At 45.3% G+C, this 18,171-nt stretch overlaps 1 protein-coding gene across 1 annotated transcript in view; it reads left to right on the top strand.

Annotated features, from left to right (window-relative positions):
- The first annotated feature begins 7,641 nt into the window (after positions 1–7,641).
- Positions 7,642–18,171, top strand: part of MICAL3 (microtubule associated monooxygenase, calponin and LIM domain containing 3) — a 158,719-nt gene continuing 148,189 nt past the window's right edge. The window contains exon 1 of the mRNA XM_039708267.1: positions 7,642–7,912. The gene's annotated coding sequence lies outside the window, so the exon portion shown is untranslated. The remainder of the gene's footprint in view (positions 7,913–18,171) is intronic.

Below are 18,171 nucleotides of genomic sequence, written 5' to 3' on the forward strand. Positions count from 1 at the left end.
TCTGTGTGGGTCACCCAGGCAGCAGTTCGTCTGTCTTTTGTGGCAATTTGTTCCAAATTTGTCCTTTGTTTACATCCCTCAGAGAAAGCCTTCAGTCAGGGAGTTTGGGCACAAAGCTGCCGAAGGGTGCAGGACACTCCAGCAGGTTTGTGTGTGTTCTCCAGCACAGGCACCAAGGGGTGGCAGACAAACTTCTGCAACCACTTCTGTCCATCCTCACCTTCTGTCAGTTTTGGATTTTAGCAAAAGAGTGCTCACTGTCCTGGTTTGGTTGGGTTTTTTGTTTGTTTGTTTGGGGTTTGTTTGTTTGTAGTGCTTGGGTTTTTGTTTGTTTAGTTTTGTTTGGTTTTTTGTTTGTTTTGTTCTTGTTGCTGTTTTTGTTTTAGTTTGGTTTTGGGTTTGAGGGGTTTGTTTGTTTGTCTTTCAATTTATAGCTCAAACTTTTAAGGTTCCAAAGCCTATTTTGTTACAATGTAAAGCCTGTCTTGTAATTTCCTACTCCCAGAGCTGTTGGTGCTGCACACCATGAACATGCACATACACACATTAGCATATAGGTTTTACCCCCTCATTTGAGCTCTCCAGACTGCCTGTATAATGTCTCCATATCTGTACGTGCATGCAGGTCTCAGAGCAAGCTTGCTGCCTTTCTGGTGTTTGAACCAGCTCTCCTGGGATTTAGAGATGCCAGCCATGAAGGAGTTCACCTGTGTTAAGTGGTTCACCTGTGTTAAGTGATTTGTTTTCTGTATCTTTCTTTTCTGCACTCTCCATTTCTTCTTCCTCCATTTTGTTCTCTCTTTTCTCCTCCAGTGCTGACTTAGTGCAAATTCCATCATTTCTTAGCACTGGGGACTGTCACAGGCAGTTGTGGGCAAACCCTTGGACATCACCGTGGGACTTACATGGAAAACTTGTGCTGTTAGCAATCTACTTCCAGAGTTATTAAGGACCAGGACAATAAAGATTAGAAGAAAGTAAAGTTCACAGTCCCCACAAACCCAAAGCTGCATATAATGTGGGGATACAGAAGGAAAGAGGATTATGAGGTTCTTTCCTTCCTCTCCATGGACCTTTCTGCTTAGAAACCCCTATGCTTGTCTAGCACTGATCTAGGCAAGGAGAAAAGAACATTACAAAGACTTTATTTCTGCACTTGTCCTTTGCTGCTTCAGTATCTTTGAGCACGAGAGTCTTTTCCTTTGGAGACTCCAGAAGGAGTTAAAATAAACTGGGACACAAGGGAAGGATCATGAGATTCACCAGCTCAGCCTGTCCCATTGGCACCAGGTTGAGTTCAGTGACTCAAAGCAATGGGCTCTCATTACCTCTGAGTGCACTCAGAGAAAATGATTCTGCTCCCTTTTCAGCACTATCAACAAAAGTGTTTACTGAGTTCCAAAGGGTTATATTTTTGGCATTCCTGTGGCCTGTTTTGGCTTGTTGAATTTTACTTATGAGTAAGAAGGAAAGAACTTGACTTGATGCTCAATTATAAAGCAGAATTTGTATGGCTGACAGTTAAAGGAAAACAAAATGCAGTGTTTTGTGTGCTTATTTCACAGGACCTGCAGAGACAATAACTACAGAGACAACTGCTTTCAGTTGCAGGGGTATGTCCTGCTTTTAAAAGTCATGTCTCTGGTCTCTCAAGACAACTGCAACCCGAGAAACCCAAATTCACCACTTGTACACCTAATTATAAACGGCCTGCCCAGAGTCACAGGAGAACCATGTGGAGGTGGGTGGGATTTCTGTTACAGACAAACCTCAGCCCTGCCCTGGGAGTTCACATTGGCCTCTGCTGGAATCTGTGCTCAGCCCCTATGGCACCAGGAGAACCCTGCTGAGGCTTCCCAAAGGAAGGATGGAACTGCAGATATTTCCAGGGCTTGTTTGGAAAACTGGTGTCCTGTAGGGAGGAGCTGTACCCACCCTGTTTTGTGCTGTCATGCTGAGTGAAGGGAGCCTCCATCCTCATCTCTGTGCATACCTGGGCAGGGGAGAGCTGCTGTGGGGCTGGAGTCTGGGCCTGTGAGGGAAAAATGCTATTAAATGTGTAAACACATTTTACCTGTGAGTTAAAAATGCTATTAAAGGGGATAACAGGGTGCAAGGTCTTTGCTGGGGACTCAGGTCCCATAAAAGCACATGGACAATGCCAGAAAAGCTAGATATTCTTGAAACAGCCCCAGGAGGATGGTGGTGATGACTCCATAACTTGGGCTGGAAATAACAGCCACGATAGGTTGCACTGCTCACTGCCTATGGAGGTGAATATGGAAAGGAATGGGAAGAGCCCAGAACAACAGTGGCATAAATAGGAGCCTAATTAACAATTCCTATCAAGGACTTATACTGTGATTTACTTATTTGAAGCACTGTGCAAAACATTAGCTGATAGATGTTAATTAATCATTCAGGTAATTAAATGGAAGTGGAATGCAAATGGTTAGAGGAAGCTGGAGTATGAAGACTTCCTGAAACCATTAAATTATTTTGCTTTCTTTGATGGAGGAAGAATTTCTTCCTTTAGGGTTTAAATGTTCTCACAGTGTGGGTGTTATTACATTTTTAATAACCACCTGTTTAATTCCCTGGGATGGGAGATTACATGCAGTACAGCCAAGAGTTTCTTGTTTGTTTGAATAACTTTGGCAGTTTTATGGGCCTAAAATATAAAAAAAAAAAAAGAAGAGAGAAGTATCCCCAGCTCTGTATTTCAGGACACAGAATGATGACCAGCTTCAGGAATGAGTCTTGATCCTTTGACTTCTCACGAGCAGCATGGGCTGGAGTCCCAGTACACAGTGACCTATTGTTTTCACTTAAGCTGTGAAAGATGGAGATGTGCTGTCATTTGATGTAGAGGAATCACTGAAATCAGCCTGGCAAACCACTGAGAATGTTGCAAGTGATAGCTAATTTTTTTATGGATTAATTCATTGCCCTACAGTAACGAGATAGGATTCTTTGGCAGGGAATCAGTCAGCTTGGTTCCTGGCTGTGGCATATTTAGGTTTGTGTTATCACCCACTGCCCTCACTTGTGTAGCATAAACTCCTGAGGGAACTTGTGAAGTGATGGGTTTTCTTTTGTCTGGCCTGCTTTGCTGATGAACCCCTCAAGCTGCTGGAAAAGACCTGTTTTATGCCAGGCCAGTATAACCACCAGCCAGGCATGTAGGTCTGATTTCCTAAATTAAAAGACTGATTTACTGCACTGTGTAAGTTGGGTTTTCAATCTACCTGCAACCTGAGAACTCAGTCGCTTAGGGCAGGTACAATACAAGCAGTTGGTGATGCAGATAAAGCCAACAAAAAAAAAAAAAAGAAAGATGTGATTCTATGACTGCTAATTGCTCTGATACCTTTGCTACCCTCCCTGCAGTCTGTGTTTCCTTCTGACCTGGGATACTGTCACTGTCAGCAGTGAAAGCTATCACAGCTCTCCTTTTTTCTCTCCCTTTTCCTCTCTCTGGTTCCCCTGGGGACAGAAGATCCTGGCAGCTAGATCAACCCCAGGCTTTTGCCTTTTGTTTTCCTGTACTTTTCTCTTGGCACAATGCAGAAGTTTGCAGTGTTGTGCTTCCACAATCGCATGCTAAAATATTTGCACAGCTGTCTGATGACAGAAAAGGGGGGAAAGAGAAAATCCACTCTTCTGTTATTTGAAAAAGATAAACCAAACCAAACCAACAAACAAACAAACAAAGTTTAACATGAATTAATAATGTAAAATCTTCTGTTTTCCCTTCTCTTTTATAACAGAGTCCTCAATCAGTTTGCCTGGCTCCCCTCTGTCTGTGCTTCACCTTCTTTTTCTTGCACACATAAACCCACACTTTTGTGCTTCTCTTCCAATGCCTCTGGGTTCAAACACCCATGGACTCCACTGCCCACCTCTGTGCACTCACTCCAGCCTGTTCTGGGGTACAGAAATAGGACCAACTCCTACAGGCTGTAATCAGGCATTCTTCAGGCAAATCTCTGACTGAAGTCAGTGGAAGTTTTGGCACAAGGACGGCGAAACTAATTACATTCCTCCTCCAAGTATATATATATATATATTTATGTATATTTATATATCTGGGACAGTGATGACAGATAAGAAAATACTGCCTAGGAAGAAAGTCCATTAATAAATGAGATGTAGATGTGGGGAAGAACAGTTGATTGAATTATTTATAATGCAGTTATAAAATTGCTGAGTTGCTGAGCTTTCCAGAAACCCATCAATAACATGCATGACCATAGCAGCACTTAGTAGGAGTGTAAACAAGCAGGAGCATGGATCTCCATGAAAATCAGGTGTGGAAAAAAAAAAAGTCTAGGATATCCAAATCATTTAGAACAGGATATATTCTAATGTGGTCATAGCTTTCCAAAAGCCTTGAGAACTGGTTATGAGTTAATTTTACCAGCAGTGCACCAGAGAATCTCAAGCAAAAACCCATCAAACGTGGGCCCATATTTTAAAAATAGAAAAAACAGCACAGACACTTCCTAATAAGCCTAACTATAGATCAGAGTGAGAAGAAAATTTAAATATTGGTTTAAAATAAACCTGGATAGTGATACTAAGAGCAAAATGAACCTGGATGTTTGAAAGAACCAATCTTGTCAAGTATTTTTTTTGGTCAGAATTATCTAATTAGTGACTGATGATACTAGAGCATTAGATCCTTTGGTGCCATGAGTGGAAGATTCAACTTCTCAAATCTTCAGCAGCCAAAAGAAGGGGAAGTGAACAGGCCAACAAGCACTTTTTCAGCTTTGACATCTACAATTCACGTGCAGGGGCTGCACTCCCACCACCACCAGCTCCCTTCCTACACACATAAACACACACTCCCTGCCTTTATGCTGCTCTGGGGCCACACACAGCTCTGTCCAGTGTCTGCCCTTCCCATCAGCCAGCCTCTTCTCTGGGAAGCATCAATGCCTCCTCTGAACAGAGGCCTCAGCTCAAGGTGTGTTTCCACCCTGGTCCACCAAGCTTGGATTGGGTTTTTTTTTAGGTTTTTTTTTTCAGGTATTTTTTTCAGTCTTTCTTCCAGTCCTCAGTCGTGAGCTCCAGACAAAGCCTTCCTTTCTGTGAGGGAACTTCAGAACCAGGAATGTGGTCTGGACATTTATGGACAAAGGAACATTCAATGTTTCTGCTCCCGTTGCCTCCTGATCATCAGGAAGAATGGCTGTGCTGTGTCTTCAGCATTCCAGCTCAGTTTCTGAAGTCTGTGTCCTCCTGTGGGCACACACTTGGGGATAGCCCTGTCTTTGTTTGTGTCCAGGCACAGGGAGGCAGTCTCTGTGTGCTGGTCTGGATCCAGCAGACAGAATGTCATTTCCAGCCCGTTGGCCTCCCAAACGTTCTGTTTGTGCAATTAGCCTTATGAGGCCACTGATGAGAAATGGGTGCTTATTAGCTGCTGTCGTTTTTATACCCTCTTCCCTAAGTAATGGCACAGCAGCCCTCGTGATCCCATTAAACAGCTCTGACTGCAGGAGGAGAAAGCTGCAAATGGAAAAGACTTCTCGGTGCTGCAGGCCAAGCCCAGCCACCTCCTCTCCCCTGCATTCCTCTGCTGCTTTCATGCTCCCTGAGAGGCCAGCATTATTCCTTCTCAGGATTGTCTTCTTCAGGGGACAGCTTCATTTTGAATGGCTTCATGCTTCACACCCAGAGGCACCAAGTCTTTTCCACTAAGCCAAGCATAAAAATAGCTGAGGGAAGGGGTGGGGGAAGGAGTGTCAGCAAAACAGATTTATTTAATTATATGTACCAAGCAACACTTTCCTATGTGAGACCAAGTGTGCAGCTCAGCTTCTGATCTTGCTGCATTCTCATGTAAGGTTACTGAGGAAACAGGCATAAAATGCCTGTGATAACTTGAATTTCTGTAAGATGCCTTCATATGTTCAGTAACCTCACACATGTGTGGAGCTGGATGCTCCTAAGCCTGGGTGTGCTAATAACTGATTTTGAACAAGGCACAAGGGTGTCTATGTGTGGGGGTGATGCTGTTAAATCCAGCACCTGTAATCAGAAGGCTCCAGACTCCCTTAGGCTGGGCCTAGATGGACTTTCCTACTCCACAGAGATATTCTGCACTGCCAAGCCCAGTGGCGTTGTCGTGGCCATCACCGTGTTTGGTGATGTTCTCCAAGTCCCATTTAAGAATCCTGTAAACACAGGAGAAATGAAAGTTTTTTTCTAAACCAAATTAAGTTTTAATCCTTACAGTACATTGGAGGAAAGCTGGAAAACTCAGTCTGAAGGCAGAGGCAAAGATAAGTAAAAAGATTAGACTTTTTATTTTAACATGTAAGATTTTTTTTTTGCCTGCTCACAGCTTTTATAATCCAGTTCAATTCTTTCCAGCCCTTCTGGCTGATACTGCTGTTCTTAACTAGTCCCATCTCTGCTGCTGCAGATTGCAGTGGAGCAAAAGGTACTTGACTCCGTGTCACGATGGGATCTTTAACATCTGGATTTTGGCCCCTGGAGGCCTGTCCCTACCCAGCAAGTTGGGATGAGCCAGTGTCACAGATTGCCCAAACAACCTGGGTTGAAAGTGAGGACGGGAGAGTCAGCTAAGAAAGCAAATGTGTGGGTTTTGCTCCTGTGTGTTTGTTTTTGTCCACACCACCTACGTGCACACAGAGCTGTGTTTGTTACTGAGAGAGGAAACCCATTACCTTAAAAGAAGCACTTGGCTTTAAGAGAGAATAATAAGGAAAGCAACAAAGAACCGTTAGCAACATTTTATAAAGAAGATGAGATAAATAGTCTGTCTCATAAACAAGTGGTATTATTTAACTATCCAAGGAGCTGCTTTCCAAAACAAGGCTGAATTGTTCATTGTCCAGCAAAATAACGCCTGCTTCTGCAGCCTTGGCTGCTTTTCTGACTACAGCCCAGAGTCTGTAGATCTCCACTGTGGTGGACTAACATTACTGCTAATGTTTGTGTCAATGTTATAATAAAAATTAGTAGATATTAAGGCTCAGAAATGACAGCACCAAGACTTTTCAGTTGAGGGGACAGGAACAAAGGAATCCTGCCTGCCCTGAGCTTCCCCGTAGCTGTAACAGGGCCTCACAGACACACTTGTGCTGGGCCGTGCTGGCAGAGAAACGCTTGGCACAGCAATCCCCTCCTGCTCTCTCAACTGCTCATTCACCTGCTCACAGAGACAAGATTATATCGCACCATCCCAGCACTGCTTCAAACACCGGCGAGCGTGCGCTCCTGCTCAGGTATTCACCAGAACAAGGTTTCTTTTCTCCTCTTTCCACAAGCCGTGGTGTTTCTCAGGGGAAGCCAGCAGCTCCCTCGGGGTTATGCCAGCTTTCCTACACCACAGAAACAGGATTAAAGATGCCGTAGAGCTCTGTGAGCGGAGTAACCAAGGTGGGAGGGAGGGTGTGTGCGGGGTGTGAGGGAAATACCTCCTGTACAAAACAGCCTTTTTAAAGAAACGGGAGGATTACTCAGGTCAGAGGAATCCTCGAAGGAGGAGGCAGCGCATCCATTCGGTGCTCCCATTGCCGCTCCCTTAGCCAGCCACAGGGGACCACTGCTGCGTTACTGTGGCAACCGTGACGACTTGGCAGCCAGACCCATCATCACTCAGCCTCCTCGAGGCTCTGCGAGATGCTCCGGCAAAGGCTGCCACAAGGAGATTTGCAGCCGAGATCCCGTCTCTTCTACATTTTGGCTTTACCTTGCAAGCCTAGAGGAGGAGAAAATCGCTGCTAGGAGCCCTGCGAAGAGAAGCCGTGTGGAGGCAGGGCACGGGGAGTGGCGAGGGGCTCGAATTTGGGTGTCTGCCCCTGCAGAGGCGAGCTGCGAGCACCTGTCGGGGAGGAGCTGACTCATGTGAGAAGAAGGTCATTCCCGCAGCTCTGTGAGTACCGACCCAGCCAGCCTCTCCTACCTTCTGCTGCAAATGTTATTTACTGTTTGTCGTTGACTAGGAAATTCCGGGCTTTCTTGTGTCTAAGGGGAGGGATTTTCTTTTGTGCTAGCTCTAGGCTTCTTGCAAAATCTGTGAATGCACTGGCTTTTTGTCCTAGGCATGAATTCCTGCAGGGACTGCAGCCTTGCCATTAGCAGCAGGTTTCTTGCAGGAAGCTCGATGAGATCTGCAGTTTGCAGGGAGCACTGCACAATCCCTACCTTAATACCAGGTTTTGTGCTCCAGCCAGCTGATACATCCCTGTATCAGCTTTTCCACTTAATTCATGGTTCCAGCCTTTGTTGTACAAGCTGACTTATTTGCTTTCATTGAGATTAAGAATTGAAGCAGTAAGTAAATCAAATGCTTGAACAGGTGCAGAAAGAGTATTTGCCCTGTGTAGGATAGAGTTACAAGCAGTTTCACCGTGATGAGACAAACAGATGCTCCAGATAAACTGCTGATAAAAGGAATTGTTACACTGGCAAAGATCCACCACGTTCCCCTGTAGCACATGGGTGTCACAGTCAAGCATACAGACAGTAGCCATGGGTGAGATCAATCTACCATGGCTAACAATAGGCATCTATAAATGTAGTCATGTTACTGAGCAGTGTGATCAACAGTTTTAAATCATGTCCTGAAAAATATTAATGGAACTTAGTTATCTGTGAAGAGAATACACTGTTTTGTAAGGAAAGTAATGCATTGCAAAAAAAAAAAAAACAAACAAAAAAAACAAAACCAAAAAACCAAACAATTGTAAGGAATAAGAAGGGAAAAGAAATCAAAGGTTGTACACTGTAGATCAGAAATCCTGATCAACCTGCAGCCTGCTCACATGAAAGGCAAAGAGATTTCTTTTTCTTGAATTTGGTGCTTGTTCTGTTCCTTAATCAGACAGCAGCACTGGGGCATCTCTAGCTGTAATCTCATTAAGACTATTAGGCTGTGATTGTGCTTGTGGTCTGTTGCTGGCGTGCATTTGGGCAGCCAAATGATCCTCAGAGCTCTCACAGTCGAGAGGAGATGAGGGTCCCTTGTTTCTCACGAGGTTTGAAGATCCTACATCCTCGACTTTGGAGAGGCACAGTTTGCAAAGCAGCCAGGAAGGCAAACAGGGGCAAACAGGGGCAAACAGGGGCAAACAGGGACAAACAGGGACAGGTCCCCTCAGCCCAGCACACAAGGGCAGTTTGTGAGCACGGCGTCTCTTGGTGTGATGGGAGTCACGTGTGGGCACAATAATGGCACAGCAGCCTCCCCTCAGCGTGTAAATAGCATAAAGCTGTGCCTGTGCGAGTGCTGGCATGACAGGCTGGGCTACTACAGAGCAAAAACAGAAGTCAGAAATTAATGATGTGCTCCTTTCTCCATGCCAGAACCACTCCTGTGTCCTGCTTTGTCCCGCCTGTTACAACTAACACAAGCATAGCAAATTGTGTTTAATTTGCCTCTTTGACCAGACTGAAAAATATGTGGATGATATTTCTGGAGTCAGATAGAACTCTTTGCATTCAATTTTAGCCCATTGCTCCTCATTGCAATTCCGGGTGACACCATAAATACCTCTGGCTCCCCTTGCTCGCCCCTGCACGGCTCAGGTGTCTGTTGATAGCTCTGTTCCTGGGCAGCAGTGGAGCTGCAGTGCTTCTGGAGGCCAGAGGAGTTTGGCAGCCCCCTGTGTGAGCCCTGCACATGTGGATCTCCTGCACACAAGCCCACAGTGGCTGATGTCATCCGCGCATGAGCCTGGGGAAGCAGGCTGCTGAATGAGTGCCAGTGTACCACACAGTTCATAAATATGGAAAAGCAACGGGCCCTATCCCAACAAGCTCGGATTCAGAAACATTTAGCAGATGTTCTGGCTGTGGGGGAGGAAAACATGAGATGAATAACTACAGTACTGCAATAGCAAATACTTTGTTGATGAAACTGCACAAAAATTAGAATGACAAACACACCCTTACCAGGACTTTGACCCATCCATAAAACAACATCAACATGTTTTATTAATAGTAGTTCCACATTCTCAAGATCAATAAAGTGACTTCATTGATTTACTTTTCCCTTTTTATTAATACTTCTCTAAACAGTGATGAATTTGGATTGAACATAGGTAGAGTCTTTTTTATAGCTTGTCAAAGAACAGTTCCAGTAGCTCTAATAAAGCAATAAGCTTCTCAACCAGGACAACACAGCTAAAGAGAACCTAACCATGGTTAAGAGTTTGAAGGAAACTGCTCTGTACATTTCCTTAAAGGAGTAAAAAGCTGTTGTTTTAAAAACAAGCATAGTAAACATAGCTCAGGCTCTCCCTCAATCCAAACTCCAAATAGTAAACATGCCTTTTAGACCTTGATGCATGCTCTGTGGAGTAAACCAATCTCAGCTTTACAGGCAGCTCTTGTGGGGAGCTTCTGTAGTCCAAATTAGATGAAGAAACAATGAAGGGTCTCAATAATGACCTTGCAGGAGTTGCCATTACATTTCACCGAAGTACATTTGAATCATTCCCTTTGGTCCTTCTTGGGGACTGTCTGAGTACAAGGAAATGTTGTACCTGTGATTTTTTTGGTTGGTGTATTAATTATAGGCCATCAGTCTAGCAGTAGTTCATCTGGGTATGATGTTCTTGAATAACTGTATTTTCTTCCTTAACAAACACTTGTCTTACTGCTTTGGATGATCTCACACCTCTTTACACACTTGAACTGTTGCTCCTAAAGCATGAAGTGAAACTCAGCTGGGCTACTCTTCCCAGCCTTAATGTACCATTTTGGGAGGGAGTTTTCTGCACTTGTGTAGCCTTTGGTTTGTGTTAATTCAACTTAAAGCTTTACAGCATAGTGAAGTGAAAGTTGTGTGTTTCTCATCAGCTTCTTGTGTGCCCACGGTCCTGACTCATAGCAGCAAACCCAAAGCTGCAACTTTATATTTTACTGTTTGGCAAAATCTGTGAGCAGTGAAATTGTCTGCAGTGCATATGCACGGACCCAGAACCTCTCTTATTCTTAAAATAGTTCCAAATGCTGAAGTCTGTACTGAACACTCAGCAGATTTGCATGTAGCCTCAGAGAAACCTTCCTTATTAGTTCCTATCAGAACACTTATTTTTTTCAGCATGAAGGGTTAGAAACGTTTATCTACATGATCAGAACTCACTGGCTCTGATGGGGTGGCTTTTTATTTTCCTTTTTAACTGCAGAAGTTTTTACCTACAGAAGTTTCTACTTAGTGAGCCAAGAGATAGGTTCTTTTGAAGTGAATTAGACTTGTATTTGTTTCCTTGCAACCAAACAACACCAGCAATTCATTTGAAACTCAGCTCCCAGCTCAGCACACAACATCAGTCAGGGTTAGGGTGTGCATGTGTGTTCAGGGGGTTGAATACATCATCTCATAAATATTACAGCTATTCAAATGCCTGTGCAGTGAATAATCACTTGCATCAGGAGATTGCTGGGTGCTTGGTGACTTCTGCCTTGCATTTGAAGCACAGATTGAACACTTGTGTTCTTGCTTAGGAAGTCAGTGCTCCAGAACTGCTGGAGAGAAACCAGCAAATTTTAAAACCTCTGTAGACTAGACTAGTCCTTCAGTTTCTTCTGAAAACAGTTCTTTTGGAAGCATTAAAAAAAAACAGTTTAGCTGTCCAAGTAAGTGTGAGCATGAGAAAACAAGACTATAACTCATCAAGATCCCAATTCAGTTGCTTACAGCAGATGGCAATTCAAATACAGAGACTTAACAGAAACACTTGTACACAGGAGAAAAGAGTTCCTGTTAATGGAGACCATCTCAGGGGCTTCAGTGGCAGTTTGGTTTCATGTTGTGGCCTTGACTTTTACAAATTGAAGCAAAAAACAACACAAAAAATCCTTTGTCACTGTAAATGTCACACTAAAGTGTATAAACTTTATAAAGGAGGGATGATTGCAGAGCACACCAAGTGCTCCTTCCATTCTGCATTGTGCTGGTGAGGCCTCAGCTGGGATCACCCTGTATGCTGTTCCTGCAGAGAGAAATTCAGGAAAGACATGGATTAAAGTGAGAGCCACCAAAGGGGTGCACCATGAATCAACAGAGCCTCACCCAATCTAAACTAGGAGGATAGACAAGAAGAAATGGGAGTTTTAGGTCTGGGGAATGTGAAAAGTGACATGAGAAATCTTCATGCATCTAAAAGGCTGTTGCAGGAACGAGAAGAGCAACTGGGGTTTTTTTGTCTCTGTTGGATAGGATGAGAAGTACATGTAAATTATGGTAAGAGAGATCCAGCTTTACCATTAGGGGAAACTTTCTAAAGGCAAAAAGAGTGAATCATGAGAAACGAACATCTTTCCTGGATAGACTGTGGTGTCTGCACTGGGGAGGTCTTTAAGAGGTAAAACAGATGGGACAGAGATGCTTTCACAGGGCTGGAGGTAGATGACCTCTCAGCATCCCTTCCAGTGCTGTAATTTGGTGATCACCTCCTTGAGGGATGATTGCAGAGCACACCAAGTGCTCCTTCCATTCTGCATTGTGCTGGTGAGGCCTCAGCTGGGATCACCCTGTATGCTGTTCCTGCAGAGAGAAATTCAGGAAAGACATGGATTAAAGTGAGAGCCACCAAAGGGGTGCACCATGAATCAACAGAGCCTCACCCAATCTAAACTAGGAGGATAGACAAGAAGAAATGGGAGTTTTAGGTCTGGGGAATGTGAAAAGTGACATGAGAAATCTTCATGCATCTAAAAGGCTGTTGCAGGAACGAGAAGAGCAACTGGGGTTTTTTTGTCTCTGTTGGATAGGATGAGAAGTACATGTAAATTATGGTAAGAGAGATCCAGCTTTACCATTAGGGGAAACTTTCTAAAGGCAAAAAGAGTGAATCATGAGAAACGAACATCTTTCCTGGATAGACTGTGGTGTCTGCACTGGGGAGGTCTTTAAGAGGTAAAACAGATGGGACAGAGATGCTTTCACAGGGCTGGAGGTAGATGACCTCTCAGCATCCCTTCCAGTGCTGTAATTTGGTGATCTGAAATTTGAAAATCTGCTTGCTGTGTTTTTACTTCCTATTTCCAGATGTGGGGACTCTGCTCCGGGACAGTGTGCTTCCCATGGAATTTGGTGCTCTTGGTTTAAAGGGATTACAAATTCCCACAGGAGCATGCACCTGGCAAGTCCTGGACCTTGGAAGGCTGTCAAAATAGAATTTTAGATTCCTTGGCTATTTTTACTGTGAAAATAGCTTTGATTTCATAGGGATATCAAAAACTTTCTTGAATTTTCTTCTGTAACTTGCCTTCCTTTTTATACTCCTTGTCTGACTGGGAACAACACCTGGGCCTTACGAGCCTTCAATAATTTCTCTTGGAATACATAAAAAAAAAGCCAGGCCTTATTTTTCTATACAGACTTTTGAAAATGGGACACTGTGCCATACTCTGACTTTATTTTGAGCGGCAGCAGCTCAGCTCCTTGAAAAAGCTCAGTCTGGAGCCACAATATTTTTCCCTGTGTTGGCTTGGAGGTGCTTCCTCAACAGCTGCTGTGCTCACTAGCGGTCACTTCTGGAGTGCCAACACCCAGTTTTACAGTGCCTGCAGGCAGGAATTCACAGGGAATCAATCCCTGCCTGACTGGGGCAAGGTGGCTGTTCCCTAGCCCAGTGGTTCTGTAAAATCCTCGGGGGAGATAATGGTGCTGGGCTTGCCTTGCACATCACCAGCCTGGAACACCAGCCTTCTAGCTAAGCTGTGATGCAGGATTTCAGCTGTCTTAGCTTGTTTTTGTGTCGCAAAATAGCCCGTTTTGTACTGATGTTGCAGTTTTTGTGAGTGTGCTTTATGAGCCTAAAGTTCTGTACAGTACTGCCTGCCACCCTCCTCCCACTCTGCCCACCACGTGCATGTGGTGACAAGGGACACGCAGAGGCACTACAGTGCTTTGTTTCTGCTTCAGTCCCACTTGTTTAAACCCCTAAACATTGTGAAAACTTCTCTGGGAATCCAGCAGCATAATGATGCAAATAACCCTGTCATATGACTTAGCCTCTGTGGTGCTGGATTCCAAAATGCCGAGCCAAGACATACAAGTCTTGCTGTGGATGCCATAGGCAGCCCTGATGCTAGAGTGCAGATGGCTCTGCAGCTCCCTAATGGGAATTGTTTGGGTCCTTATTGGCGTTTACAAAGGTTTCTGCTAAACTTGCCAGCTCTCCTCCTGACTGTTCAGAGTGCTCAGCCAGCAATCCCTGCAAACTCTGTGCGAGTCAGGCCCCCGAGAGCATTTTCAAACATCTCCTGTACCACTGTATGCAAACCCCCTCCTCCGTCTGCTGTCATTTTTCAATAATTAACACACCCCCAGCCCGCATCTTTGCGGGGGAGGACACCTGCAAATATTGGTTTTGAAGAGATAATGGAAGGTGAATCAGCAGGCTGAGGCTCTCCAGTGATTGCAACCAGTAGCTCTGATTTCCATTCTCATGGAAACTCCATCAGTAAACAGGGTGGGTTGAGCCAAGTTTAGATCAGCTCAAGGCTTTCCTCCATCTGTTCTCAGACGTGGATATAGATAGTGAATTGGGAATTGTGCACTTCTGGCTGATATTTGTCACACCCCACTGTAGTAAGGATTTGCTCAGCCGTATCATTAACTCATTTTATGCATCTCTGATGAATGATGTCCGCTTGGTGCTTCATGCCAGAATCTCTAATATTCTACGGAGAGCAGAACTTCTCTTAGGTAGGGTTGGAAGGCTGTGGCTTTGCTAGGACATTTCTGGGTTCCTCTCAGTGCTTTCTCAAAGACCAGGGCAGGCTCATTCCCCAGTCCAGCACCAACACTGTCACCTCGGTGTGACCCGGGGGATTAGCCAATATTTGGGGCTCCCAAGCTGAGTTGATCAGCAGGAGACAAGGATGATGGCAGCAGCATCCACCTGCTCATCCTCCCTGTCACTGCAGGGGGGTCGGGGACAGGTAAAGGTGGTACAGACTCCATCACCACAAGGCATGAAAAGACACTTTATTGTTAGAAATCTACAGCTCTTATAGAAATAATGGTGGGCTCAAGACCTGATTGGCCTTCAGGAATCCTCTCTCACACTATTAGTGAACTATGAACAGCACACTCTAGAGAACCATATCTATAAACAATAGTCACAGAAAAATAATAATTGTTTAAATTCCTTCTTCTGAGTCTCCTACAGCTCCTACTCAGCTTCCCAGGATTTTCCTGGGAGAGCGATGCCTCTCTGTGTTCAGAAGATAAGTAATTACACACAAAGATATGTATGTACAGTTCCCGAGCGCATCACGATCCCAACGGGACGAGCCGCTACGGCCACCCCCGAGCCAAAAACACCCCCGGGCTTTTCTCCAGACGGCCTCATATGATTTATTTGCCACCTTTTCCCCGCCGGTTCCTTGGGTGCCATCGCTCGGCTCCATCGGCGCGTCCCGGGGCACCGGGCGCGCTCCCGCGGCGCGCACCCCTCCGCCCGGGGGCGCTTTAAACGGTCCTCCCTGGCCACGCCCCTTTTTTTGATCTCCGCCAATCCCCGCCCGGCCGGTTGCAATTCGAGCGGTGGGAGCGTACCACTGCCACAGCGGGCGGGGGAGGAGCGGGAGCGTCTAGGGGCCGTTGGGGCAGAACCGCGCGGGGCACGGCGCCCGTTCTCCGCCACACCTGCTGCCCTTCCCGGTGCCTTCGCTCTCCTCGCGTTGTCGCCCCTCTCCACCGCGTGCCCGGCGGCCGTGCCGCCGCCGTTTCTCGCCGCTTCCCGCCGCTCCGTGGCTCCGTGGGGCGGCCCCGGGTGGCGGCTGCGGCTCGGCCTCGTCGCCCCGGGCGCCCTGAGGGTGCCCGGCAGCCGCGGGCGCCGCAGGGTCGGGAAGCGCTGCCGGTGCTTCCGTCACACGGAGCTGACGGCAGCGCTGTGGGCACGGCGTGAACCGCACAGGCTGCTGCTTGTCTTGCCCTCAGCCTTTTATTGTCATTGCAGGTAAACGCGCTGCCAGGGGTGGTAGTGCTTGTCGCTCTGCTCCTTGATTTGCTGTGGTATGGCTCGGTCTCAATCGCTGTTGTTCTGAGGTGTGTTTAAGGGTGTTTAGTGCTTAACAAGGGGAGCTGCTCCTAAACAGAGGTTTTCGTCTTGTATGATGATAAAAACCTGGTTATTCATTCACTGCAATGACTTAATTCCGTGTACTGAAGAAGACCTCTCTTACTTCACGCAGTCCTCTCTTACCTCATCTCTTTAAGGTTAGTGCTCTGGAAAGGATACCTCCATCTCGGTAAAAGTTACTCTTAAGTCTGATACGACAAAAAAAAAAATGCTGCCTCCCTTGTTGGTCCTGTTGTGCTGCTTTGAAAGTTGAAAAAAAAATGAAGAATCTTCAGGGGAGATCTTTGAGTGTTAGACTGAGAATTGGCGTTCTTGGTTGTTCTGCACTTTAAATGAACTTTGCATGTGCTGGAGCCGTGGGCTTAGGGGAAGCTGAGCAAATAAGCGGCCTCTCAGTGGACAAGCTGGATATACAGAAACTGACTGTCCACGAGGCTCCTTTTTACCTAGAAACTTTGAAATATACGAGGTAACTGAGCTTTGAGAAATGCAATAAACAAGACTTTCATTGAGTAATTATGCACTTGCTTGAAATATACTACTCTTACCGACAGTCACGCCGATATCTTTTTCTGTATTTCTTATAATGTACATATTTTGTTTATTTCTCACTGTCACGTTTTCAGTACTTGTGTTTGGGTTGGTTGCACTGCAGGGATATATTCAGTAAAAATAACTCCCTGCATGGGAATTAAACTCTTCAATCATGGGAATATTTCTGCTGGCCTGAGAGTCTGTGAAAGCTTACTGGTACAAAACTAGATTTAGAGTTAGATTGAAGCTGGCAGTGCCCCTTTAAAACAGCAAAAGTCCACGACACTTTGATCTGCAGCTGCAAAAATCACACTACAGTTAAGAAAAGAGGTATGTTTGTATTTAGCTTGCAGCTTGCCAAAATACTTGGGTCTAAGTAGATGGCTTAACCAGGTATGCTGGACTTGTATTCATTCATGTCTTAAATTACATAGAAGGCACACCTTACAGCTAATTTGTGATGTTGGTAATCCTGTAACTATTGTATTAATGGATGGGGAACTCCTCTACAGTGTTACAGGACAAGCATAAATATTTTTCTTTTACCAGTTATTTCTAAGTATTTGTGCAGAAGAAATAACTAATAGTTATGCTGCTGCTGAATTGCATGTATCTCAGTTTCAATATTAAATAAATTTGAGTACAAGTCCCGTTTCTGACTATCCTGTGTATTAAGAAAGGATTTGTAAATAGTATGTAACTGTATATTCCTGGTCTGAGCCCAAATGCAGCTGGTTGAGGTCAGGATGACATTTTATTCTAAGCTTTCTTGCCTCTCTGGGTTTCAGATATCCCATGAACATGCCTCACATGAGAAATCTCAGTTGTTTTGCAGGTGCAGGTCTCTTGATAAAGGCTCTGGCACTCTTACTTTGCCACGAGTGAACTTGAATTCCTGTTTTACACATGGTAATGCAGAGCTGATGACGTTTCTTGGAGAAAACTGAGGCAGAACTTGGACATGTTCCTCTTTCCTTGCAGGATTTAAAAATTACTCCTCAGTCACTTGGGTAATCCATGAATGGATTAGGAATTTGGTGTTTTTCTCTTTTGCAAACACAGGGGCTGTGTTTGCAGGTGAGGGGAGGGCTGTCTGTACTGCTGCTGTCTGTCCTTGGTGGAGGCAGGAATCTTCCACTCTGCTGTGGCACTGGGAATTGCCCACGACAGCAGCAGCAGAGCCTGAATGTGCTCTTACAGCCTGATGATTTAGGAATCTTTTCTCTGCCCCTTGATGTCCGTCTTAACACCCTGGGGGAAAGGAAACCCCATCAGTGCAGTGCAGCTGTGGCTCCCCTGCTCCTGCAGGGTCATCACACAGGAGCAAGGCACACGCCTGCACTGTGCTGTCCATGCAGGGGTGCAAAGTGCAGCCTTCCAAGCTACTGGGATACTCCTGGTGTGGGTGTGATCCCTGGAGTGCTTTTATTGTTGCAGGTCCTAATGATGATCTCATATTTTTATCCAAAAAGGGGAGGAGGGAGCAGTTCCTGCTGGTCAGTGCCGGGAAGGGGGATTTCATGTGAGCTCCCCTGGGAGCTGTGTTTGCTCTTGG

This window comes from Passer montanus, unplaced genomic scaffold, assembly GCF_014805655.1.
Source record: "Passer montanus isolate IOZ18808 unplaced genomic scaffold, ASM1480565v1 scaffold20, whole genome shotgun sequence".
Lineage (NCBI taxonomy): Eukaryota > Metazoa > Chordata > Aves > Passeriformes > Passeridae > Passer > Passer montanus.